Source organism: Tupaia chinensis, unplaced genomic scaffold (assembly GCF_000334495.1).
Source record: "Tupaia chinensis unplaced genomic scaffold, TupChi_1.0 Scaffold000399_1, whole genome shotgun sequence".
Classification (NCBI taxonomy): domain Eukaryota; kingdom Metazoa; phylum Chordata; class Mammalia; order Scandentia; family Tupaiidae; genus Tupaia; species Tupaia belangeri.
The window spans coordinates 444,307-471,627 of record NW_006159901.1 but is presented as its reverse complement, the minus strand read 5'-3'; the positions used below and the strand labels follow the sequence as shown (position 1 = coordinate 471,627).

Below are 27,321 nucleotides of genomic sequence, written 5' to 3'. Positions count from 1 at the left end.
GGCCGCCCCGCAGCCTAAAGCTGGGTAGGAGGCCCCGCGACTACCGGCCCCCGCTCCAGGCGCGACTGCCGCCAACCACAGCAGCCTCGCGCCCGCGTCGGCCCGGCGCGCTCGCCCGGCGCCCCCTCCGAGCGCGCACGCGCACGCGCACGGCCCACAGCCCGCACTCACGCTCTGGGAGCAGGTAACAGCCGCACCGCCGGTGCCAGGCTTCGCCTTACACCCGGCACTCCATTCATGCGGCCCGCACCTAGGACGGTGGCCCGGCGCTCCGGGCGCCCCGCGGAGCATGCTGGAACTTGTAGTCCCGTGCTTCTGCCGAGCTCTGAGACCGTTTGCCTTATCAGTTGGAAAAAAAGAAGAATGTTAGACACGTTGAGCAATAAAGCAGATTTTTCAGGATTCAAGATACTTGCTTATTTTCAAAAAGGTGACTTGGTGGAAGGGAAGTAGCCACTTAACTACAACTCCCGGCATCCCAGGAGACTGGGGTGACGCACTTCCGACAGTCGGGAAGTAGGGGGGGGAGGGAAGTGGAGCTCTCGGCGGTTACGAGGATCAAGCAGGAGGGTCGTTAACCTTGTGGCGCCGCTCAGGCCTGGCTGGCGGTGCAGGGTCGCCCTCCTTTGGCTTCGCCTCTGGGAAAGAGGTTGCTGAGGCAACCTTAGCTTCTCGTAACCGCCTAGGCGGCACTGTCTCCTGCGGGCAGCGCGGGACTGCATTTTCGTAGTTTTCTGTCTCTTCGGAGGAGAGGGGGTCGAAGCAGTCCCTGGTGGCCACCTCGGTTACTCTCACAGCCTGGCCCAGCTGTTGTTTGGATCAGGGCCTGATGACGCTGCTCCTCTAGTCGTGGAACACGACAGTTTTTTGGTGGGAGGACTTCAGAGGCCATTCGCTGTAGTCACGGATTCTGTGTACTAACGGTTATCAAACCCTGGTTTGTCTGAGAATCACCTGTTTGGGGGAGGGAGCTTCTTATAAATGTAGATTCCTGGCCATTACCCAGAGATGGAGTCACTAGGTAACTCCGGGCATCTTAGGATAAACTGATATGCAGCACGCAGGCAAGCTCTTGCGAAGTTATTGCCCTCGGAAGTGAACTGACTTTTGACATGAGTAGTTGGAGAAACAAGACAGATACCATGACTTTAAACTTCCTCTTGGACTTCCAGAGCTAAACATGAGGTTCGTGTACATTTTGTAATTGGAGTGGTTCAGTAAATCCTTTCCAGTTAAAATAGGCATGCTTTTTTAGTGCGTTACATAACCTAGCTAGTGAGTACTCACAATATGCCAGGCACTGTGTTAAGTGCGTTATGTAAGGAATATTATACTGTTTACTCTTTAAAACCACTTTTAAGAGGTAGGCACTATTATTATTCCCAGTTTGCAGATGTGGGACTACGTTACAGGAGGATAGTGAATAGTAAGTGATCATGATGTACACAGTTGAGCAGAAATAGGGACCGTTTTACCGAAAACGGCAGCTTGAGTTGATATAAAATGCACCAAATGGGGAGTCAGGCTATTTTTTCCAGCCTACTGTGTCACAAGCTGGGTGTCTTTAGGCAGATCCCACTCTTTTGGGTCCTCACTTTACTCATCTGTATTGTCGGTGGTGGAGTAACCGTTTTTACTCAGAAGCCCCTAGGGAGCTTAAAAAATAAAGATTTTAGGGTCACACCCCAGAGATTCTGATTCAGAGAACTGGAGTGAAGCCTAGAATTTTTAAGAGGTTCTCTGAAGTGATTTTTGGTTATAAGCCTAACTTGAGAGCCTCTGCTAGATCTGTGAACAGTGAACCAACTGGTACCCATAGGTAATTCTGATTAAGAGTGATTGCTTTATGAAAGGATTTTTAATATTTACTTCATTTTCAGCTTGCCAGGCCATTGTTATTTAAATGTACAGACGGTTCATAATGTAAAAAATCTAGTGCAATATTTTTCTAAATTGAAGAATATTAAGAGGAAAAAAAATCCCATCCTTTTATTGACACACACACGTTTTTATTTATTGGTTTTACAGGTTGAATATCCCATGTCTGATATGCTTGGAGCAGAAGTGTTTTTGATTGGGGTGTTTTTTTTTTTTGTTTTTTTTTTTAATATTTGGATATACTTACTATGGTATCTTGGGATGAGACTCAAGTTGAAACATGAAATTTGTATTCCGAAAATACTTTATATTTGTAACTTCAAGATAATTTTATATGAGATTGGTGCAGAATAATTGTGGTTTTGCATTGTTGAAATTTGCCACTTGTTATTGGATACATTAATAAATTAATGTGGTTATTTTATCATTTTAATGTGCATTTCTCACCTTTTTTTTCTTGCTAATGATTTATTATTTGCTGTTTATTTTATATGTATTTTAGACTGCAGAAATGGTGTTAGATTGGCTACCAGAAGTCGACAACTACCAATTGAGAGCAATCTCTGAAGCTGACCCTCCTACAACTGTGTAAGAAGTTGCTGCAGAACTCAATGTCTACCGTTCTAAGTTGTTTGGTGTTTGAAGCAAACTGGGAAGGTGAAAAAACTCAGTAAGTGGTTGCCTCATGAGCTGAACAGAAATTTAAAAAAATTGTCTTCTTGAAGTATTGTCTTTTCTTAGTCTGTACAACAACCGACCACTTCTTGATTGGATCGTAACATGAGATGAATGTGGATTTTATATAGCTGGTGATGACCAGCTTAGTGGTTGGACTGAGATGAAGCTCCAAAGCACTTTTAAAAGCCAAATTTGTACTAAAAAAGGTCATGGCCACTCTTTGCTGAGGTCTGATCCACTACAGTTTTCTGAATACCCTACAGTTTTCTGAATCCCAGTGAAACCATTACATCTGAGAAGTATGTTCAGCAAACTGATGAGATGTACCCAAAACTACAATGCCTGCAGCCAGCACTGGTCAACAGAAAGGGCTCAATTCTTCTCCGCAACACCCAACTGCATGTTGCACAACCAATTCTTCGAAAGTTGAATTGGACCTGAAAGTTTTTGCCTCATCCATGATATTCACCTGACTTCTTGCTAACCAACTACCACTTCTTTAAACATCTCAACAACTTTTTGCATGGAAAATACTTCCACAACCAGTAGCATGCAGAAGATGCTTTCCAAGAGTTCATTGAACTCTGAAACAGCATTTTACACTATAGGAGTAAACAAATTTATTTCTCATTGGCAAAAATGTGTTGATTATAATTGTAATGGTTCCTATTTTGATTAATGAAGATGTGTTTGAGCTTAGTTATAATGCTCTAAAAGTCATGATCTGAAACCACAATTGCTTTTGCACCAACCTAATACAATATATTTGTATTGCAGCATTTTGACTGTGACCGAACACATCATGTCAGGTGTAGAATTTTCCACATGTGGTATCATTGTTGGCACTCCAAACATTTCAGATTTTGGATTTTTGAGTTTCTGAGCAGAAATGCTCATCCTGTGTTTCTATTAAGGTATAATTAGTGGGAAGTATAGACTCCACAGAACACAGACCTTGGTAACATACAGATATGATTTCCAAATCTGTCACTTCTTAACAGTTGTCTGCATTTAATTGAAGCTCAGTATTTTCATCTATAAAATGGGATATACATGTGTAAATCACTGATGACAGTATGTAAAGCCTAATAACTGACCCATGATAGTATGGATCTTTAAAAAGTGCATAGAAAATGTGTATTATAAAGACTATGCATGGATTTTAGTTTTTTTTTTGCATCGAAATAAACATTCACTTTAATTTTATTTTTCCATGAACTTTTTGAAGTCATCACATAGATTAAAAGTGGCTGTTGGGCCAGCAGGTGGTGTGGTATTTAAGATGCTGAGCTCACATATGACAGACTGCAATTTGAGTCCCAGACCTAGCAGCTTGAAAATCATGCAGGGCAGATGTGCACAGGTGTCCAAAACCAGAGAGTAGATGAGAAGGAATTGTAGTATGGCCATTTCTTTCCCTCCTCCGCACCCTGGGGGTGATTTCCCACTTTCCTTCTCTGTCTCTCTTTTACAAACACATGTACCCTAAGACAAACAAAACAAAACAAAACAAAACAAAACCCCAAAATATAAAATGGCCTAAAATTGAACTTAAAGACCAATGAATTTAAATAATATACAGTAAATACTGAAAAGAATTTGTCTTGAGAATCAGCTTTAGGGTAAAGATATTTATGAAGATGATTTTTATTTGCTAAACCTTTACCTGGTAATACTATCCATCAGGTCCTTGCTGTTTATCTTTTGGCGTAAGAGTTCAAAGTTTCCAAAAACTTCCTGTATCAGAATAATCTGAGGGTGTTTGTTGAAAGGTCAGATTTCTAGATCATGTTGCAACTACTGCATCTGAATCTTTTGTACTTGAAAAAACATTTTTTTTAAGAGAGATTTTTTGCTTAGGGCCCATGCATTCACCAGAGAGAAAGAGACAGAGAGACAGAAAGTGAGAAGTAACCCCCCAGGGGGGGATGGCCACGCTGCAGTCCCTTCTCCTTCATTCTCCTCTTGGGACTTTGGGCACTAATGCACATGTGTCCAGCTTTGAGTTTGAACCCTGGTCCAGGACTCCAACCATGGCAATCTACATGGGAGTCCAATGATGTAACCATTACGCCATCTGTTATTCCCAATAGAATCTATTTTTTAATAAATTGTCTCTACTGGGTATAAGGCTTTTGGGATTTAGCAAGGAACAAGGAAGAAAAAAATCCAAATTCCTAAGGAATTTATGTACAAGTATGTGTGTGTTTGGTTGTAGGGGTGAATTACATAATACAAATAAATGAGCAACATGATATCAGAGATAATTTATGAAGACAATACCATAGGGCAATGGGATGGAGTGTGTGGTGTGTTACTTTTAATTGTGTTGACAGGAGGGAACCAGATGATAACTTTTGGGCTGCTCCCAAGTATTAAGGTGTCGGCCATAGGAAAGTCTTGGTCCAGAGCATTCCAAGACCAAGAAAGAGCTTTATGATTATTAAACAGTGTTTGGGGCTCTGTCACTTTGACCAGGTAGGAAAGAACTTGGTATAACTGGGGAAAAGAATGAAGACCTGTGGGGTAAGACTCCATAGTGAACTTCAGGGCTTCTGAAGAGAGATGAAGTTGAGGAGACAAGCAAGGGCTGTATTCTGTAGGTTTTATAGGCCATGGAAGGGAGTGATAGGAAGTTGCAGGCTGTACTGGGGAGTTGGATTTATTTTAATTTTTTTTTTTTTTTTTTTTAGGTTTTTATCCTAGGGCATTGTGCTGGAGAGAGACAGAAAGAGACACAGAGAGGGAAACTGAGAAATCATCTCCTGTGGTGGGGGAGAGCTACGCTACAGTCTCCTCCATTTTTTCTCAGGATTGTGGGCACCCACGCACATTTACCTGGTGTGATTTTCAAGCCGTCAGGTCTGGAACTTGAACCATAGTCAAGCATGTAGGAATCCAGCTCCTTACCCATCATACCACTGACTGGCCTCAGAAAATTGGATTTTACTATTAAGTGCAATGAGAAGCCTTTGGAGAACTTTGGGTAGGAGAGTGTCTTGATCTGTTTTACATTTTTAAGAAATCAGTGCCGGACAAGTGTAACAGCAGAGAAACCTGGTTTGGAGGCATAATCCAGAGGAAAGACAAGAGAACAAGGGTAAAGATTTGGAATCTGTTTTGTAGGTACAGCTGACACAGTTTGCTGATGAGCTATTGCTTCAGCAGTGTATTTCAAAGTATATTTTCTCTTTCACGAGTTGACAGCTCTGTGGTGATAGGTAAGACTGATAAAGCTTAAATCCCACTCCTGCCCACGTCTATTAAATTTAGGAATGGGGGAAGCACAGAGAAGCATGAGTAAAGTTGAGATTTTTTTTTTTTCTTCTTCTTTACAGTTGCTTAATTAACCAGGAAGAAGAACTGGAAGAGCCCCTAGCCTGTATCTGTTTAACTCTACCAGCTCACTTATTATTTGATCTCTTCATTCTCTGAGAGTTAGGCTTATACTTCTGTCTTCTATCCTACATTCCCTTCTCTCTCTACTTTGTGAGGACTGATTTTTCTTAATTCATGAGATAAATTACCTCCCGAGTTTTCCTCAGATCTTGAGAATTCATTTTGTCCATCTCTTCTGGCCACACTGGGACTCATTTGAAGAGTACCAGAGTATTGACTTTCTCAAATGTTCCAAGTTCGTAGCCTATACTTTTGTTTTTAAATTGGGCAGGAAGGCTTCTTTTTCCCTAGTCATCCTTGCCACCTACTTCTATGTCTTCCTTTTACGTTAGTATAGAACATGTTAAGTAAAGTGATTGAAATATGTTCTAATTTTAGATTAACAGATACTTAATTATATTTGAAATATTTTGTGTTCATATTGTGGCTTTCCTTTTAGTGTTTTTTTTTTTTAATTTAAAGTTAGCACGTTTCTCATCCCTTATAAAAAAAATGTCAATTTGTAAGAAAAAATTAATAGTTGAAAGTCTGAAGACCTGATGACATGGCTTTGCCACTAATTAGCAAATCACTTGACTTCTCTAGATCTTGTTTCTTTATGAGATGTGGTCTGTAAGTTTCTTTCAGCCTCTCACTAGTTCAACATGGAATACAGAGATAATTATAAGGATGGGTCAGATAAAACGAAGCATATATATTTTCTTTCACCTCATTTATCTAAAATCATTATGCCATCATGATTTTAGCTTTGTCTGTCTCCACCGAGATCTTTAAAGTAACTCTGCTCACTCTATTCTGCTTTAACTTTGTGTGGTTATCCGAAATCATCATCTGGTATATGGGCTGTTCAGTTAAATATATTAAGTGCAGAGATATTGAAATTGTTTGGGTCAGGCTTTAGCTGCAGACATTGTATAAATAATTTGCAGAGTTTTTATTATATGCGATGTATGCAGCAGATAGCATTTTCTAATTGTAATTCTGTATACCAGAGCATGTAGGACTTACACTGATTCTTTTTTTTTCTCTTTCTTGCCACGGTCTTATTTCAGGCAATGGGAAATAAAAGAGAAAGGAATGAAAAATTAGAAAAATGTAGAGGGAGGCCTGGGGGCGGGGGATGCATGGTTTCCATAAGTTGTAATGAAGAGATGATTTTGCTATGCTCAACCGGAAGCACTGCCAAAGGCCAGATATTACTGTTTTGGAGGTGATTTAAAATGATAGCATCTCTTCCACCAGTTTGATATTAGAGAAGTTTTGCTCTTTTCCTTTAAGCAATGCAATTATTATAAGACCCAAAATAGTTGTGAGCCATAAATTAAATTCAAACACACTTTACCTCTCTTAATTACCTCCCCTCCCCATTTCGTGTTTCTTGTTTTTCTTTCCTTTTTTTTTTTTCTCCCTCTAAGAAGACATCAGCTATCTCCACCTCCTCCGCTTTCCCATCTGTCCTTTTCCTCCTGGCTGAAAGAGCGATTTTTACTTTATATTTATTTTAATTAATGGATTTGAATTGCAAGTGGTGAAACAGTTGATGTTCAGCTTCAAGAGGCAGTGAAAGGGAAAATCATTTTCCTTAACCTGCCAGAAAAGAACTGTAGGTTCATTGCTGGTGCCTGCCTCAAAAGCGACTGCAGAAGGGGCAGGGCAGGGTTCCAAAGTTCTGTGTCCTTGCAGCGAAACCGATGCAATATCCCAGGATCGAGGAGAGGAAAGGTGGGGAAAACTCTTTAGAAGACATTGTACTTTCTTGAAAGATGCCCTTCCTAAAGGATGCTTGGTAAATATTTCTTTATGGTCAGGGACCATTGATTTAGGATCTATTCCCTAGGAACGAAAGAGCAGGATGCAATTTTTTTCAATACTCTGATTAATAAAATCCACTGTAAACTTGTTTTTTCTTCTTTAGTTGGACAAGGCAGATGACATGTTTTTTCTTTTTTTTTATAAAAAAAAAAAAACAACACACAAAACTTCTCTTTGAGTATTCACCTTAAAACACATCTTAGAGCATTTGACTGGCTTGAAATAAATAGAGATGGTATTACACGTTTCATTAGAAAGGTGAAGTGCTAAATAAAAGCCTTGTTTTAGAAAAACAAAAACCTAAAACAGCCGTGTCCACATAGATGCTTTGTTATGGCTTTTAGAGAACGTGTGACAAATGACAGCACAATTCAAAAGCAGAGCCTCAGGAATGAGCATGGAAGGATACCAGTCCTACCTCTGGGTTTAGCAAACAGTCGTGGGACTTTGGGCAGGTCAGTTCATTTCTTGGAACCTCAGTTTTCTTATTATTTATAAAATTAGTCTAAATTATATGCCACCTTTTCTTCCAGCTTTAAAATAATCAACGAATTTCAAAAATTATAATTATAAAATCAAGTTGTCTAATTTCGTACCATGAACTATTGCATGTGTGTGTGTGTATGTGACACGTGCACATGCACTTGCTTGAAAGGAGAATGGAGGAGAAGGAGGAGGAGGAGAATGGAGAAGAAGGTATTGCGGCCTGGTCTTCCCCTCTGGGGAGTGATTTCTCACTTTTCCTCTCGCCTGTTTTTCCAGTATGGCAAAAACCTAAAAAAAGAAAAAAAGAGTAGCATGCAGAGAGCACTCAGTAACTTGCATACAACAATATATGATTTTTTTGGGGGGGGGAGAGGTTTTTGCTATAGGGCACGTGCACTTGCCAGACAGACAGAGAGAGACAGAGAGACAGAAAGTGAGAAATCACCCCCCAGGGGGGATGGCCATGCTGCAATCCCTTCTCCTTCATTCTCCTCTCAGGATCTTGGGCACGCAGGCACATGCGCCCGGCGTGAGTTTTAAGCCACCAGGTCTGGGACACAAACCGCAGTCAACTACGTGGGAGTCCAGCGACATAGCCATTATGCTAACTGCTGGTCCCAATATATGATTTTTATTTTGTGTCTGTGTTATCTCTCTCTACTTAAAATAGATTATATTGACTTTTCCTGAATGTAACTCATCGAATAAAGTGAGCAGGAGCTCTTGTTTAAAATGTTTTCCATTATTCTTAGTTTTCACATATTTTTTAAGGAAAAAAATTCATTCTAAGCATAAATTACCATTCAATAAGAGAACCATGTATTGCTATTGGGAAAAGCAAAACATTCCTTGAGTTAACTACACATATCAACAGGACATGCTGAGGTAATTGACAACCAACATCACAGGCCTAGAAATTCCTCTAAGGCAACAGAGCTTCAGTTTAATTAGATAATTAGCCCTGGTCAGTCTATAATGAATGCATAGGCAATTAGCAATGAATTTGGGCTGCTAAAGCCTATTTTTTCCTCTTTTGTGTTCCTTTGCCATCATTAACAACTGGTAACTACCGAACAATTTATATCTTCACACTAACAATCAACTTTATTATCATCGAACTCTTTGCAAAGGATAAAGCAATGAGACCTGACATTGGTTGCACAACATTAAGTGATTATGTTAAGTAATGCCATTTATTTGCCTAGCCATCCTGCTGCTTTATTATATCAAACAAATAGGGCTTTTAAAAGCAGTACACACTCCATGATTTTGATGATTGCTTTATTTGTCAAACCCAAGCAACTAGCAAGAGATGTACATTCATTTGGAGGTTTTTCTCAGTTGCTTTCAGCAGACTTCAATCAAAGGAAACAGTTCCACAAGTCTACCAAAAGCAAGACCCTTAAAAAGAAGCCTTTCTTTATGGCTTAAAGACTCATATGTTTGGACGGCTCAGCAAGTTTCAGTAAGTGAAAGCCCTGGCTTGGCCATTTTTTCCTGTTGGGGAAAAATTTCAGTCTCTCTGGTGACAGAAGGGAGGAGCCATGAAAGCATTTTCTCACATTCCTCCACTGCAAGTCTTCCCCATCTTTGTGCTACTTCTTAGGGGAATGGCAGAAGAGGAAAGGAGAAGAGAGAGTAAGAAAGGAGGAGAGAGCTTTCAGAAGTGGAAGAACAGGCAGTTACGAAGGAAGTGTTGGTCACGTTCTGAAACTCTTGAGTGTTGTTGTTGCAAACACATTCGTGTTGCTCCGATCCAGGGCATGTAAACTGAAACACTTCAACAAATTTCAATTAGAAATGGGTTTTGAAAAGTGGACAATGTAAGTTTCTATAAGTAGTTTATGCATCTACAAAGAGATATTACTTGCAATATAGAAACCAGTCTGATTCCATTAGAATTATGAAGTGCTTAATATACAGACTGTTTTTATACACATTCTATCTTATTAATAACAGGATTTGGGAGATTAAACTCCATGTTAGAAAATTACCCAGCCAATTAATCGCAGTTTAGGAGTTAATTAAAGACATGTATTGCATACTGTTTAAGCACAATTAAAAATGTATAAACAATTTTTTTCTGATTGGAATGTGGACATTGGTTTATGATTTCTTATCTTGAGACTTCCCATCTGGTTAGTCTTGGAAATATTTTTTTTTCTTTTTTTTAATCCCCTAGCAATGCAATAACTAGCAATTAGAGTTTCAGAAATGCCAATTTTAATCACAACTTTTATTTCCAAAATAGAAAAACTTACATGAACTATAAAAAGCCTTTTCATTTTATTCAATTGACTGTTTTGAAAAAGTAATCTGAGTAATTCAGAGTCAAGATTAAGATATCCCAAAAATGTTAAGAAAATATTGAATATCCTTCCAAATTTCAGCCATTTTTAGTCTTGCAGTGGGCACAGTAATGTCACTGGCATTGGCGTTTATGTCATCCAAATATCACTTGATAGCAGTTAGTTCATGAAGAGCAGGGTTTCACAACTGTGGCACTTTTGGTATTTTGGGTTGGCTGATTCTTTGTGGGGAACTATCCTGTGTATTATAAGATGTTTAGAAATGTGCCTGGCCTTATCTCATCAGATGACAGTAGCAACAATACCCCATTACAATAACCATAAATATCTCTGTTAATAATGATGAATAAAATTAAATAAAGTAATTGTTAAGAAAAAAAAGAGCGTATGAATGGAAAACAAACATAAGAGAGGAGTGATGAAGCACTGAGATCTCTCTTGCTATGTTTAAGTGTTTTTTTCTACTACATGTTATATCTTTATACCTATTCTTTTTTAAAAGAATTATGTATTTAGTGTTATTTGCTATTATTTAAATTTGCTATAGGGCACATGTGCTCATTAGAGTGAGCGAGAGAGAGAGAAAGTAAGAAAGTAAGAAAGCAAGTTGCCAGGTCCAGGACTCCAAACAAAGTTGACCGCGTGGGAGTCTAGGATCCCAACCACCACACCACATACTGGTCCCTTTAACCTATTCTAAAAAAAATATAAAAAAGTGATGAAGCAATCAAGATGTCTTTTAATAAGCAAATGAACAAATATTCTGTGATACATCTAGACCATGGAATATTCAGCACTAAGAAGGAATGTACTGTCAAGCCATGAAAAGACAAGGGGGAAATTTAACTACATATTTTTAACTGAACAAAACCAATCTGTAATGACCGCATACTGTGTTATTCCAATTATATTAGATTTGGAAAAGGCAAAATTATGAGATGGTAAAAAGGTCAGTGGTTACCAGGGAATAGTAGGTAGTAAGGGATGAATTGGTAGAGCAGAAAATTTTTTCCTTCTTGTTTAGGTTTTTGCCATAGGGCACATGCAATTACCAAAGAGAGACAGTGAAACTGAGAAATCACCCCCCTACACACACACACACACACACCACTTGCTGCAATCTCTTCTCCATTCTCCTCTCAGGACTTTGGGTCTAGCATGATTTTCAGGCTGCTGGGTCTGGGACTCAAACCATGGTTGGCTATGTGGGATCCAGCCCCTTAACTTCCACACCACCTGCTGGACCAAGTGTTTCTTTTTTATAATTTGCTTTATCCTTTTTTCCTCTTAAAATATTGGAATCTATGAAAATTACTTCAGTCTTGCTTTTTTTTTTTATTATTTTTTAGAGGTTTTTGCCTTAAGGCACGTGCACTTAATCGGGGAGAAAGAGGAGGACAGTGAGAGGGAAAGCGAGATATTATCCCCCAACCCCTCACGGAGGATGATCACGCTGTTGCAGTTCCTTTACCTTCATTCTTCTCCCAGCATCTTGTGCACACATGCGTACACCCCCAGTGTGATTTTCAAGCCACCAGGACCAGAATTTGAACTATGGTCAGCCATGTGGGACTCCAGCAATGTAACCACTATGGCATCTTCTGGCCCCTCTTGCTTTTAAATATTGCTTCTCTTGTTCACATTAAATCTCCTGCTTCAGGCCGTGTATTTTACTGGTGTTGAAAAATATAGTCAACAAATCTGTAAGAGATGAAGTTGCAGAAGTCCCAGAGTTCAAGCGTGGGAATCCAAGAATGTGCCACCTGGGCCATTTTTTCCACTTCTGAGGGCAGAGGTAGGAAGGACAGGGGGAGGAGACACCCTGGAAAACCGAGTACATGTGGCTTATACATTTTGTGAGGACAAAGATTACATCAATTAATGTATTTTTAAAATAATCCAAGATGGTACCATGAGTATTTTAACATGTGTTAGTGACCATGGGTCTGTCTTCTTTTTTCTTTTTCCAGGGCACATTCTGGAATGCACTCCTAGAAGAGATGATAACTGGGGAACATTCTGGAGAAGTAAGGACAGCACTGCAGAGGGGGAAAAGAAATCTGGTGTGGAAACATTACTTTAACGTTTGCCTGGTCCAAACCATGAGAAGAATGGGTTCTGAATTACTTTCCTCTTTTCTCTTTCTTAAAAAAAGGAAAAAGAAAAAGAAAAGAAAAAAAAGAGGGAGCTGGAAAGTATTATTTTAGATTTCAGAATATCAGATATAAAGCATTACAATGAACCGTCAAAGAAATAAGCCAAGCTGAGAAGTTTGAGATTGATGTTGGCAGTATCACCTCTCCTCCCTAGTGAAGGGGCACTTTCTATCTGTATCAAATGCTCCTTGCCCCATGGGTGTTACTGCCTGGGAGGCAAGCCTTATCAGAAGGAGAGAAAGCCCTGCCTCCATTTCATATCTGTGGGTTCTTTTGGGTCCCCCACGGAAGTCTGGCTGTCTCCTGAGTTGCTTCTGGGTAGTCTGGGAAGGCTGCTCCTGGAATGGCCGGCAGTAGACAGGAGAATTGGATTGGGTACAGTCTTGAAAATCTTGATTTTCTGAGAGATTAGAAGAACTATCTAATTAGTTCTTCTACTCTTAAGGGAGAGTTAGGTGAAATATCAAAAACACTCTGGACATGAGTTCACTGAGGCCAAGTGGTGACAGAGTGGTAAAGCACAAAGCTCTGCAAGGCAGTCACACATGGGAAGGTTCCTGGTTCAAGTCTGGAGACCTCCCTGAGTATGTGGGGCACAGTATGCCAGCTGACTGAAGACTGGGGGTGGATAGTGTTGTCGAGACCTGGTTGGAGGTACTGTTTCTCTCTTTCTCATAGAATAAATACATAAAACTTAAAACGATATTATAAGTTTATCCTTCAGGAAAAAAAGACCTCATTGGAGACCTTGGAAACTCATTTCAGCTATCACAGATGATCAGAGTTGGGCGTGGCTTGGAAAGATACTTGAGACAACGTTTAGCACAAAAACGCAGTTTGCAGGAAACTTGCCTCTCACCTCTGCAGTCTAGCAAGTAGGTGTGGCAATGCCCTAAGTACAGTCCCTCCTCCCATCTTACTTTCCTTCTATCTCAGCTGCTCTCCCCCCATACACCCACTCAGAAATGCTTGAAGTCTGGAGACCTCCCTGAGTATGTGGGGCACAGTATGCCAGCTGACTGAAGACTGGGGGTGGATAGTGTTGTCGAGACCTGGTTGGAGGTACTGTTTCTCTCTTTCTCATAGAATAAATACATAAAACTTAAAACGATATTATAAGTTTATCCTTCAGGAAAAAAAGACCTCATTGGAGACCTTGGAAACTCATTTCAGCTATCACAGATGATCAGAGTTGGGCGTGGCTTGGAAAGATACTTGAGACAACGTTTAGCACAAAAACGCAGTTTGCAGGAAACTTGCCTCTCACCTCTGCAGTCTAGCAAGTAGGTGTGGCAATGCCCTAAGTACAGTCCCTCCTCCCATCTTACTTTCCTTCTATCTCAGCTGCTCTCCCCCCATACACCCACTCAGAAATGCTTGCTTTATCTCACTCACGGTCAACATTTGGCACATTTTTTCTAGGCAGCCACTCCTCATTTTGGTTTTGGTGCCACCATTCACTCTTCACTCTGTCTTTACTCTTCCCTGGACTCCCTCAATACTTTTGTTTAAATGTTGCAGTTGGGCCAAGAGGTCTTCCCTTGCTCTCTCCACAGGAATGTGAGTCATTCCCTACCTCTAATGTATATATCAGTCCTTTTTCTTCCTCCGTCACATTTCATTGTCCCCCAAACTCCAATTCTCATGCAAACACACCCTGATTTTCAGGAATGAATTCTACTAGAATAGAAGTTGCTAAGTCATTCCTTGACTTACTGAAAAGCCATTTTCTGGCAGTCCTGTCCTAAACTCCGTGGGGAAGTAGTAGTCGACATGCCTCTTTGCTGGGGGAGATAATGATCTATGATCTACCTTGATACAGGACACGCGGGGGCTTCAATGAGCTAAAAAGCAGGTTGTAGGGATTTGTAGAACACCTGTTACATACCAACAGAGACAAACTGAGGTTCACGCAATGGCCCCATGAAGAAAGATGCATGAGAAAAAACTTCTCTGAGGATTTGCAGCTGGCTCCAAGTCTTCATGTAAGAATTGAGGGCAAACGGTGATGGAGACAGGAGAGAAGCCCAGCCTGTCTTTCCACTTGTGCACCTAGAGAAGAGTCGCAGAGTTTGCTGCTTGGCTGCGGGTGCACTTGGGTAGCCTCTGGAGGCGGAGCCTGGTTACTTATTGGAATTCTCTCCAACCTTCTGGTGGTGCTGCCTAAGCTTTCCCACACGGGTGTCTCCTCTCGCAGACTCCCCCACACAGTCAGCAGTGTGCGTTCTCTCCCACACAGACATTTGTTCCCCTGCCTGGGGAAGCCCACAGCTATGTACTGTAGCTGCAAGCCAGGGACATGCAGCAAATCCCAAGTTGGCCAGTTTTATTTTTAAGTGTACAAAATGGACTTTTGGAGATGGAGCGATTTTCTTGTTCTAAAGTGAAAATAAAGAGAATTTCCTACTCACATGAGCAAGATTAGTGGAAATGAATTTTTCATTTTGCTATAGTCCCATACAGACCATACAGCAATCTGTCATAAAGCATGGTTGTTACTACTATGTAGTTTTAGCTTGGCCTTTTGGTATCAGGCTCTACTTATTTAATTCACAAAGTGTGCTTCATGGTGCAATGCTTATTTCGTCTGCAAGGAATTTTTTGTTGTTTTATTGATTGTGGAATCTTTATATTTTAGCACATTAACATTGTGATGGGGTGGGCCTGATGATGCAACAGCAGAATGTGATGTTCTGCAAAGGCCGACCTACGTGAAAAGATTCCAGATTTGTGTTCAGAGACCTCAGTGAGTACGCTGGCACATGGATGTCCGTGATCAAGGGCTGACTGAGGCTGGGGATGGGTTGCCGTGTCAAGACTCTGTTAGGGTGCATATCTCTGTCTCTATCTCTGTCTCTTGCTTATGGAATAAAGAAATAAACTTTAAAAAATTGTGTTGCCATACCAAGAAATGCTGTTGGTGGGGATAATAAGTTTCTATCGCATCAGTCTTCTAATGCTTTCAGATGAAGGATTTGGGACTCTGGTTAGATCTCTGGGAGGCATAAATGACAAATAATTTCATACAGTGAAGGTGAGTAAGTTGTTAAGAGTGAAAAGTACCTGGTGGTCTTTTTTAAAGTGATTTTTAAAATAGACAGGTGATCTTTGTATACTGCAGCTCCCTAGGGATCAGAAGAAAGATGAGATAATAGTACATTGGTCAGAAACAATAATAGTTTCAATGTACAATTGTCATGGTAGTCTCACAGTCTCTGATAATAACATGTGCTTAAAGAGAAATGTTAGTCTTTAAATTATCTGGATAATCTCCATGACAACAGGCTTTTCCATTTACATGCTTCATTTACCTGGTATTATTAGTAATGAAGTTCTTTCCACAAGAAAATCTGTTAGAAAACCAGTTAAAAACAGGAAAATCTATAGTTTTGAATGATCAGGAACTGAGACCTTTCTGCCATTGATTTGGTCATTTATCCATTCCACGAATGTGTATTAAACACTCACTATCCCATATATAAGATACATGCTGCTTACAGTGAGAGATTAAACAGTGACAAGACAGGCAAAAAGTCCTGTTTCCATGGAACTTATATTCTAGCGGGGAGGAGGAAGGAGCAGACAATAGAAGAGAAGTGAAGGAACAATGTGATTGCAAAAAGCCTTAAGTAGTGGGATGAAATGAACAGAGTGACATGGTAGCAACTAGGCGGCTCCTTTTAGTGTGCACGTTGGAGACAGCCTCTCTGTGACTATAGCACTTGAGCTGAGCCTGAAGGACAAGGAGGAGCTGTGATGTCAAGACCCAGGCAGAGCATTCTGGTAGAGGCTCTGAAGGCAGGAATCAGTTAAGTAGCTTGAACGAACTAGTTTGGGGGTACACTTTTTTAGTGTACTGATTGTCATGTTTACCTTTTATTAATAAGTCCTACTTCTTTTCCCTTGCACCCCATCCTCCTCTGGTATTTATTCTTTTGTTATTTACCGTATCAGTGAATCATTCTCAAAGTACCTTCATCCCTCTCGTTGGTATAACCAGGAAGAACCAAAGCGGTCCCAGATAGGCAACTTGGTTGACTGGGTAGACCAATTTACACACATGCTCTAAATGGGAGGGCACAGCAAAGAAAGCTATGGGCTCTTAGAGCTACAACCCCTACTCCTTTCTCCTGGCCTAGATTTTAAAATCAATGCCAGGAGCAGATCCAGGTGCTTAAGGTTAATATCTCCCACCCCCTTCCTCCTGCATCTCTTCCTTTCAGTTCCTTTAACATAGTACTTCTCTTTATTAGTCTTGAAACACAGTGACCTGACTCTGGCTCTGTGTTCCTAATGGTTAGGGTGAGTAGAGCCGAGCAACCTGGGGAGTATTCCACCATGAGCTTGGACTGGAAGCAGCAATAGCCTTGAATAGACACAGACTCTGTCTCAGCTTTTTCTTCTCCTCTGGCCTATTACAAAGGGCTATTACTATGAAAAGTGTCAGAAAGGGTCTAGATGACTTGAGTCTCAATTTTTAACCCATAGGAAGTGAACAAATGTATTCCAACATTTGCTGGCCTTTTCCAGCAAATGTTAATGAATGAAAGATATTGTTCAAAACTTAGTCTATGGCCTTTGTTACACGGTCAACATCTAGATATCACCTGCAAATGAGATTTCTTCAATATTCTATAGAAGCATACACAGGTTTTCTGCCTGGTTTAGGTGGTAATGTATGCTTGTAATCCTGGCACCTCAGACCAGCCTCCGATGATGCCGTCAGAGTATTGGACAGTTGGTAAAAGAGTAAATCGATCAAGTGGGTGTATTTGTGTGAGTCAATGAAGAGAAATGATCTTTTATTGTAAAAATAGTATCTAGTCACTATTTCACAAGTTAAAATTCCCCTCTTTTCTACACCCAGCAGTCATGCTTCTCTTCTATTTAATTTTTAAAATAAAATAGTTGAGCTCTCTGGAGGCCTTGGGACTTCCCCAGTGCCACAGGGCGTGAAATGCCTTTTCATACCTCTAGGCTGGGGAAACCCCACACTGGGCAAAGGGCCAATTTTAGACCTAGCATCTCGTCAAGGAGATTCAGAATATAAGGAGCCACAAGAGAAAATGACAGGAAACAGAGAAATGGGAAAACAATATGTAAAAGCTGGCGCTCTGACCAATTTTACAGTTATCTCAATATCTTAGGAAGAGACATAGAGATTAGTAAATGAGGCAGTGTAGACACTGGGAGAGAATGTTAGTTTTCATTTTTTAAGAAGTAATATTGTATTTAACTTTAATTATTTATTTATTTATTTTTCATTTGACCAGTGAGGGACAGAGAGAGAGAAAAAATGAGAAAGAAAGCCGCCAAATCTGGGACTTGAACCACATTCAGCCATGTGGGAGTTCAGTGCCCTTAACACCATGCCACCTGCCAGCCCCAGAGGATGTCAGTTTTCATTTATGGAAAGGAATTTTATGGATAACAATCTTTGGGAGAAGATAAAGTCATTTTAAAAATGTTTATTTTGAGAGAGAGAGAGAGAGAGAGAGAGAGAGAGAGAGAGGAAGCATCCCCAGTGGGTCCTACTCTCTCATAATATAATCCGCATCCAGTCTCAGCCAGACTCAGATCATGGGATCACAGCGAAGTATGTGCCCAATGTACTCAGGGAGATCCCCAGACTTGAACTAGGAACTCTCCCATGTGGAATTGCCACTCACTCAAAGCATTGCATTTTATCACTGTGCCACTGTCTGGCACAAGCCATTTTAAAAATGACACACAGAGACTCTCTATGAGCTATAATAGAAAATCATCTTAAAACCTCATGGTCACACCATTGGGAACAAAAACCAACTCTAACTGTGGAAGGCACTCTTGGAAATCATCTCATCTGTCCTCTGACTTCAGCTTCGGGATGTCTCTGGGGACTTCCTGACTGATGGTCACTGATTCCATCTGGACTGGTGGTGCTGAAGCACCTGCTGTTGGCTGCATGTGGCTGAGGCAGCCAGCCCTGGGCAGGATAATTCAACTGGTGAGAAGGTTCTTTAAGTCAAGACGAAATTGGTTTCCTCTCACCTGCAGCCAGAGTTCTCCCCTTGGACAGACAGCATTTCTTCTCTCTCTTTTTCGTGACATCACAAATATTTGATGTCACAACACCTATGACTTCTAAGTTTCTATGGCTAAGTGTGTATCAGGTACTTAGTACTCGTCATCTTTCTGGCTTTCACTCTCAGGTTGCTCTTTGCTGGGCTGACTTTGTTTGTGGATGTCTTTCAGGAAACCCAGGTTGGAAATGGAGCATAATCCTCCAGGTGGAACCACTGAAGCCCCCACACCAAGGTATAGGGGCATGATGAGACTATCTAACTGTTGATAACTGTTGATATAAATTAGGACTGTTTGCCTTTTAGATACGCATACTGCCCTGAAGACTTACACTGACTTGAGGTCAAATGAGACTTATTTGCTGTTTTTATTTATTTTTAATTTTTTTTTACTTTTTAGGTTTTTTCCATAGGGCACATGCACTCTCCAGAGAGAGAAAGAAAAATTAAGAAATCACCTCCCAGGGGGCTAGGGGGATGGCCATGCTGCAATCTCCTCTCCTCCATTCTCCTCTCAGGATTTTGGGCATATATGCGCATGTGCCTGGCATGATTTTCAAGCCTTCAGGTATGGGACTTGAACTGTGGTCAGTCACATAGGAATACTAGTGCCTTAACCACCGTGCCACCTGCTGGTCCCTGCTATTATGTATTTAAAACATTGTTATAATAGTTACCATTACAAGCAAGCTTCTTCTCATCCTGTATCTACAATTAAGAATGTCTTGTGTGAATGTGTGAACATGATTTTATATATATAAAATATATTATATATATATAATATTACACACACACACACACACACACACACACACACACACACGTATACAGAGAGTTTGGTGTGGGAGGGGCTGGGGTGTAGGCCAATTTAAACATTTTCCTTATGGCATTATCACATGTAGATTTGATAAACGTGCTCTTGCTATCTCTACCTGAAGTCATTAATGCTAATCTTGCTGTGGGAGCTTTGTAGATATAACAGGTGAGAGCCATCTATCAGTTTGCTGACTGTTAAACCACCCACTGTTCTGTAGGCTCCTGGCTGTAACCTGCACCTTGCTGTATTTTCCCATCTTGTCTCCATGCAGATCACCGGATCCTTCCTAAAGTGCTTTGCTGGAATGAAGGTACTCTGACTCTGTGGTGTTTCCCTGGTTTAAGCCCACATTAGAAGGGAATTGGCTTCTTTGTGGATTATGTTAGTCCTTTTGTGAATTCAGCTTCTTCCTAGAAACTTGGGGATGTAATCTAAGTTACTGTTTCAATTTTTCCATTATGCTCAGTTTCATGCCCTTAGGCGAGTCATTGCATCTCTTTTACTCTCCATTAAAAAAAAAATCTGTAGAACCATGAGCTGGATTATTTTTAGCATTTTGTAATTTGGAGCCATCTGTTTAACACCCTGTTCTAGAATTTTTCTAGGATCTACATGACGTTTCTAGATCACACCTTTTATTCTCCCATCCTGAATCCTCCCTTTGAAATCAAGGGCTTTGATTTGTCTTTAGTTGTTTTCTGTAATTTCTTACATGTCACTGACTATAGTTCTCTGATTACGTCCAAAACATTTTTATTTTCCTTTTCTCTTTTTTGGGAGGTATGGGACACATGGAATATAATTCTCATTTTAATTAGCAATCATTTTCTGTATAAAATCTACCTTAACCTTCAATGCCCTCTTAAAGGTAGCTGATTTTCTTTTCCCATTTGAAAATTTTCTTTTTGGTGAGTGTAATGAATGCAAAACAACATTAGCCTAATTTACTAGCTAACTTTCACTGAATTTTCCTTCCAAATATTATTGGCTGTGTCATTCTCCCCATCATTTCCCTTGAACTCTTCTCACTCTCATCTCCAAACAAATAAAACCTTTAAATGATAGAGATTAATCACTGTTGGGGATACTCTAAAGAATTTAAGGCTCTGGAAAGAAATTTCATCAGAGAGTTCTCCAAATATGTTAAGCAATAAAAAGCATCCTCAGGGCAAATGTATACTTTCTTAAAGAACCTACCTAGAAGAACCCTTTCTAGATGGAAAAGTTTTGTTATATTTCTTTAAAAACCAGCTGTGGTGCTTCTCATTGACCTCCCAGAGCATCTTGAACTATAATGCCTGAACATTTTTTTTCTCTAATCTGGCATGGAAAAAAAAAAAAACAACCCAAAAACAAACAAACAAAAAACTGCTAAATTATAATTTTGATACCTAGGAGCTGGCCCAGTGTGCACTGTTTTCTATATAAGTTGGTTCTGACTTCAGTCATTTAGATCTAAAGATGGTACAGAACAGATTAGACCTAATTGGCTCTCTTGGTAACTTGTCTGTCCCTTCCTGGCCTGCTTGACTCTTAGTACTTTCGACAATTTTGTTTGCTCTCAGAAGTTTTTGGTCTAATAAAACAGCTTTAAGGGACCAGCAGTTAGCGTAATGGCTATGTCGCTGGACTCCCACATAGTCGACCACGGTTTGTGTCCAGGACCTGGTGGCGTATACTCATGCTGGGCGCATGTGTGTGCGTGCCCAAGATCCCGAGAGGAGAATGGAGGAGAAGGGATTGCGGCGTGGCCATCCCCCCTGGGGGATGATTTCTCGCTTTTTGTCTCTCTGTCTGTCTGGTGAGCGCATGCGCCCTATAGTGAAAAAACCTCTCCAAAAAAAAAAAAAAAAGATATAAATGTACAAAATCGCTAGTTTAGAAGTGCACAGAAAAGTGTGTTATAAAGACATACATAAAGTGGTTTGCCCTGTTTTGTTGGGAGTCTTTCTGGCACTAAGTCCTGCTAAGGCCCTCTAAGCATGAAAGGCTCGAGACAAAATTTGCAGTGTACTTTTTTCTGCCATGGTAGAAAGTATTTATTTAGAGGTGGTAGGTAACTGGGGGTGGGAAGGAGGAGATGGGGACGTGACCATTAGACATTTAATAGACTCATGAGTGAAAAGTATCTGTTGATGATAATGTATATGATAATATCTTTGACTTAATTGATATGTACTACATCTGTGCTGGAATAAAAAAATTTAAAATTTTTTTATTTACTTAGTTATTTGAGAGATTTTTGCTATCAGGGTGTGTGAGTTTGCCAGAGAGACAAACAGAAAGCGAGAAATTACCCCCTATAGTGGGGGATGGCTCCACTATAATCCCTTTTCTTCCATTCTCCTCCTGGGACTTTGTGCATGCATGCATAAGCGCCCAGGGTGAGTTTCAAACCTCCATGTCCAGGACATGGGAGTCTAGTAGCTTGACCACTATGCCACCTACTGGCTATCGTTATGATTATTTTTGAATTTTATCAGAGAAAGAGAGAGAGAGAGGAGAAAGAATGTCAGAAAGCAAGCCACCAGGTCCAGGACTTGAGCCGTGGTTGATCATGTGGGAATCCAGTGCCTTAATCACTATGCTGCCTGTTGGCTCAGAGAAAAATATTTTCACTCTGTAAAGATGTACAGTGATTAAATATAAATTTAAAAAGTACAAATAAAAAAAGGGAAGTATTTATTTAGAGTCCCTTCAGGGCACTGTCCTCATTCAAGAAGGAGTGAGTGGGCATTTTTAAAACAGCCCTAGAATGGGGTTCAGAAAAGTCACAGGATTAAGTTGCAAGCTCACTGCCCCTGAGGGTGGCGTTTGAGCACCAGCAGTTCTGAGTATTAATAACAATACAGGATTTTCTTCTGCAAGAATTTTCTTCCATAACAAGCATGCATCTTGCATGACTACTTGTTTCTGGAAAAGGAAATGTATATGTCAGTTGACACTTCAGATCTTCAACCACATTTTAGGTCTTTTCTATAAAAATAATTTAAGATTACCACTTATTAGAATTAAATACTGTTTTTCAATTTTGGATACATCCATATCCAGATATATTTTTAAGTCTATATAGCTTTTTCATCATGCCATAGAATTTGTACACAAGACATAATATATCTTCCTCTATAAGATGAAAAGCCCAAACCCCAAATTATATCAACTTTTTAATAGATAAGCCTTTTTTCCCCCCGGCAACAATTCGTTATTTCTATAGGACTTCTTTAAGCCCCTGACACCCCTCTGCCTATGAGTTTGGGGTGGTGTATGCGGCCCCTCTTGCAGTTAATGAAGCGTCTAGGGTAAACAGATGGTGGGTGGCTGCAGGGAAGTGGAGAAACTCCAGTGGTCAACCTGAAGAGCCTCAGAACCTTCTGTCACCACAACTGAGGTTGAGTTTTCTGACCACGGGGACTTCAGAATATCTGGTTCAGCGAAAGCTGATGTGGCAGCCTGGAATAAGATGATCAGCCAGCTCCAGGCTATCAGAGAGCGGCACGTTGTCCGGAGCTTGATGCTGGTGCTGGTGAAATAAGCTTATTGATGAAATATGACATATGCTCATAGGACTGAAACCACATTAGTGAGGATGATTTGGGCTCACAGAAATTTTTTTTTTTTTTTTTTTTAGATTTTTGCCATAAGGCAGATGTGCTCACTGGATAGAGAGACAGATAATGAGAAATCACCCCGCAGGGGGATGGCAATGCCACAATCCCCTGTTTTTCATTCTCCTCTTGGGACTTTGGGTGAACATACATATGTGTCTGGCAGGAGTTTCAAGCGTCTGGGTCCAGGACTCAAATCACAGTTGATCTCGTGGGAGGGAGTCCAGTGCCTTAACCACTATGCCACCTGCTGACCCCGAAACCAAATTATGAGTCTCTTAAATAAGGAGGGATTTATTATCTCTCATAATAAAAAACTTATAGGCGAGGCCGTTTCAAGGTTGATTCATTTAGTGATTAAACAATACTATCAAGGCCTGAGTTTCTACTTAGCTATTCTCAATATGTTGACCTTTTCCTAGATTTATGTCTTTGCAGTTGCAAAATGGCTGCTGATGCTGCAGGCATCATATCACCTATTTTCTTTGAGATGAAGAAAGGGACTGTTTGTCCATGTGTCTGTTTTTATATGAGGAAACTTTTTCTTATGAGGTCCTCAGCAGACTTCCTCTCATGAATCATTGGCCAGAATTATGTTACATACTCACTCCCTAATGAATTACTGATGTGGAAAGTAGAATTACTGTGATTTGATTAGATTAATTATTAATTAAGACCAACTCCTTAGAGCCTTAAAGGGGAATCTTCACTGAGCTGATCATTATGTAGAAGGTATCAAGACTGGGGGTTAACAAAAAACTGAGGTGAATGATTATAATCTGGGCAACCAATACTGTTTGCCACAAGTACTTTATGTTTGACTATCACCTCTCTCTCTCTTTTTTTTTTTCACTTAATGAAATTATTCTATAGCACTGGAAGAGAAAAGATTCATACCCTATTATCATTGGAAGCAAGATAGATATATTCTGTATGAAGAATAGAAGTCACATTTCTACTTCTTTGTAAGCACACAGAAAATATATATTTTTTTTATCGAGATAGAAATTAAAAGCAAGAGAACACTGAAAACACTATGAATTGACTAGCCAACTGCTGTGCTCATCCCATCACCTCCTTCTTCCTAGTATAACTTGATTTCTTCTGGCAGCATTGTGCTGACTGCTGGAGCTGAATCATGATTATCTATGCTTGTCATTGTAGTCTCATTCCCAAATATACATTAAGTTTTCCTTGCTACTAGTGGTAACCATACGATAGGGTTCTGGCTAATAAGTGGAAATCCTCTCAGACAAGAACTTCAGTGAAAGGATTTGGTTTCTTGGCAATAGATATAAGTGTTGGAAGAGAGCTTACTAGGATCTTTTTTCTATCTTCCTTCTGTGAATATAAATGTAATGTCAGGTGCTATTGCAGCCTTCTTGACAACAGGAGACAACAATCATGAGTGAAACATTCACATTAGAGAAAGGTGGAATAAAAGATAAGATCTTGAGTTATAAAACCAAGCCTGGAACTAGCTACTTTTCAAACTTCTGGCTATGTAAGATAACTGAATGGCCTTAATTGTTTAAATGACTGTAATTGCATATTCCATTACTTGCAATTTAATGTACACTAATGGTACAAAAGCAGTGAACAATACGTCACAGATCCTACAGCTATCCTGGTACCTGGCCTTGGCATTTCAGTTACATATTGACTCTGAGTTCGGACAGACTGAATAACTTAACCACCGCTATGTAGCCCTTAGTACTCCCTCTCTCTCACTTAACTCCATTCTCCTTTGCTCAACACTTTAAGATTTCCTTGGTTTTCTACTTCCATAGCTATTAATGCTTTCTTTCCTATCTAGATTTAAAATTCCTTCAGGACAGATATTGACCCTTGTGCTCTTCTGGTGTCCTCTCCTGTGCTAAGTGTAGAGAGGGCTGTCAATGGCCAGGAAGTGAATGAATACTATGGAGTTTTTTGTTTTGCTTTGTTTTGTTTTGTTTTAATCCAACCAGCAGGAAGGAGAACAAACACATTGCTTATCTTAAGAAGGCAAAAATTTACCATGTGTTCGGTCTCTAAGTTGGAAAACAGGAGTCATGTAGTGTCCTACCAAGGATTCTTCATGTTCCACCAGTAATCATCAGAGTGGCCTTTTTTTTTTTTTGTGAGAGATTTTCACTGTAGGGCGCGTGCGCTCGCCAGACAGACAGAGAGAGACTTAGAGACAGAAAGCGAGAAATCACCCCCCAGGAGGGATGGTCACGCCACAATCCCTTCTCCTCCATTCTCCTCTCGGGATCTTGGGCACACACGCACACACGCTCGGCGTGAGTTTTAAGCCACTGGGTCCGGGACACGAACCGCGGTCGACTACGTGGGAGTCCAGCGACATAGCCATTACGCTAACTGCTGGTTCCCCGTATTCCCATTCTTTATGAACAACACAGTGCAAGTCTGGGTGGTATCCTGTAATGGTTAGCTTGAAACAAAGCATTTTAGAAAGAAGCACCACTACGTGTTCGAGCTACAGCTACAAATGTGGAATTGGGGAACTTCATAGCTTAAGCTCTCCCATGGACAGCGTGCTTTGGGGGGTGGTTAGATTGCTGCAACTAAAAAATTCCCTCTCATGAATTGGTCAGTTTCAGGGGATTTTGTCATGATTCAGTGAAGTGGAACTTTCAGTTGAAATGAGGATCTCATGGCTCTTGTGCATCTTCACGCTAGCAGGAGGGCGCCTCCCGCATGCTCATGTCCACCAGGAGCCTTGCCATGTCCCACGTAGGGCACAAGTTCCTGCTGGGTCACCTCTTCATCTCAAGCCCGTGCTGCTATTTCTTTCTCTCCAAGCGCAAGTGCTTTTTGTGACCCCAAGATATAGCTCCAATATAGCGCTTTATACCGATGACTGTGGGTTTTCCTTAAGGTAACTGTGGGTGGCCCCTCCATTTATTTTCTTGCTTCCTTTTTGTTTCTGTAAATTCTGCCCTCCACTTTCCCCCGAAGCACATGCTGTTCATGTAATCTGAATGGCCATTTAGAGGAAAGATCAGAAGTTTGTTGTTTCATTACCAGCATAAATCAAAACTTTGTGTTCGCACTGCAATCCGAGTGAGTCCAGGAATAGCTTTGGGATTGCTAAGTGTCTGGAGAGCACTGACTACACAGACATGTTTTGAAGCCGGCTATAATAGTTTCTACAGCTGTTAACAGTTCATAAAAGAATGGCAGCATTATATATCAGCATTTAAAATGTGCATGACTTGCATTGCACAGAAGTCAGATTGGGATAGAATCAGATTTATTTAATTTTTTTTTTCTGAATCTTGGCCAGGAAAGTCTTCAATAACTAGAGAAATTCTTTTCACTGCTGAAATCAACATGAAGGACATTGTGTTATTATAATTGCTTATAGCTCACCATGAAAGTTGTCTTTGTATGAGTGGATGTACGGGCTGTACTGTTTTGTTTTTATTTATTCTGCATTCTTTATTCTAATGTCCTTTCCTTTTTCCTGACCAGAAAGATTGTTATTGAGTCCTTCACAAAGCTGAAATAATGCAGTGTGTTAAAAAAAATGTTAACAATTCAAAGAAGTTATAAAAATTTATAAGTTGGCTGAATGCTTGGGAAATTTCTGCATATTTTAATATAAATAGGTAATGCAAATATTTGTTCTTTGCATTGAGAGGTAAGTCTCTGTTTTCCAAAAGGCCCTGATATTTAAATTAGATTTATTTGATTGCATTGAAATTAGGAAAGTTTCCATTTTGAATGATATCCAAGATTAAATACAGTGATTATTATCAAACACCAGAAAATATTAGATGTATTACTGCATCATAGAGTTAAACAATGTCCAGAAAATAGAAAGAATTGCTTCATTATTAGAATGACCATAAAACCAACTCATTTATTTATTATTATTACTATTATTGAGATTTTCAAGTTTAGATAGAGGTTTTGCACATGGGAAGAACTGTCTGGACCACCTCTGTAGCCTGTCAGTTTTAATGCTGCCTTAAAAGATTGACAGACTTAATTCAAGGTAAGAATAGGATGGCTATCTTGGGGAAATAAAAGGGAAAAAAAGTGGAGTCAAAATCAGAAAAATAATCAAATTGCGAGAAGAACTCTTTTGTCTGAGCTGTAAAACTAGGA

General features: G+C 40.2%; 2 long non-coding RNA genes across 4 annotated transcripts in view; both read left to right on the top strand.

Annotated features, from left to right (window-relative positions):
• Positions 1–440: 440 nt before the first annotated feature.
• On the top strand, positions 441–13,598 carry LOC114008822 (uncharacterized). 2 transcript variants are annotated; one of them, XR_003550324.1, is made up of 4 exons: positions 441–1,185; positions 2,381–2,548; positions 9,595–9,718; positions 12,533–13,598. It is a non-coding gene; the product is annotated as an uncharacterized LOC114008822 (long non-coding RNA). The 2 variants fall into 2 exon arrangements; XR_003550325.1 differs by lacking the exon at positions 9,595–9,718.
• Positions 13,599–13,916: 318 nt separating this feature from the next.
• Positions 13,917–27,321, top strand: part of LOC114008823 (uncharacterized) — a 44,880-nt gene continuing 31,475 nt past the window's right edge. Inside the window, exons 1-4 of one of the 2 annotated variants that reach the window (XR_003550327.1) lie at positions 13,917–14,001; positions 15,357–15,464; positions 18,953–19,015; positions 19,815–19,907. This is a non-coding gene — a long non-coding RNA (uncharacterized LOC114008823). The remainder of the gene's footprint in view (positions 14,002–15,356; positions 15,465–18,952; positions 19,016–19,814; positions 19,908–27,321) is intronic. The other variant, XR_003550326.1, reaches the window with a different exon arrangement.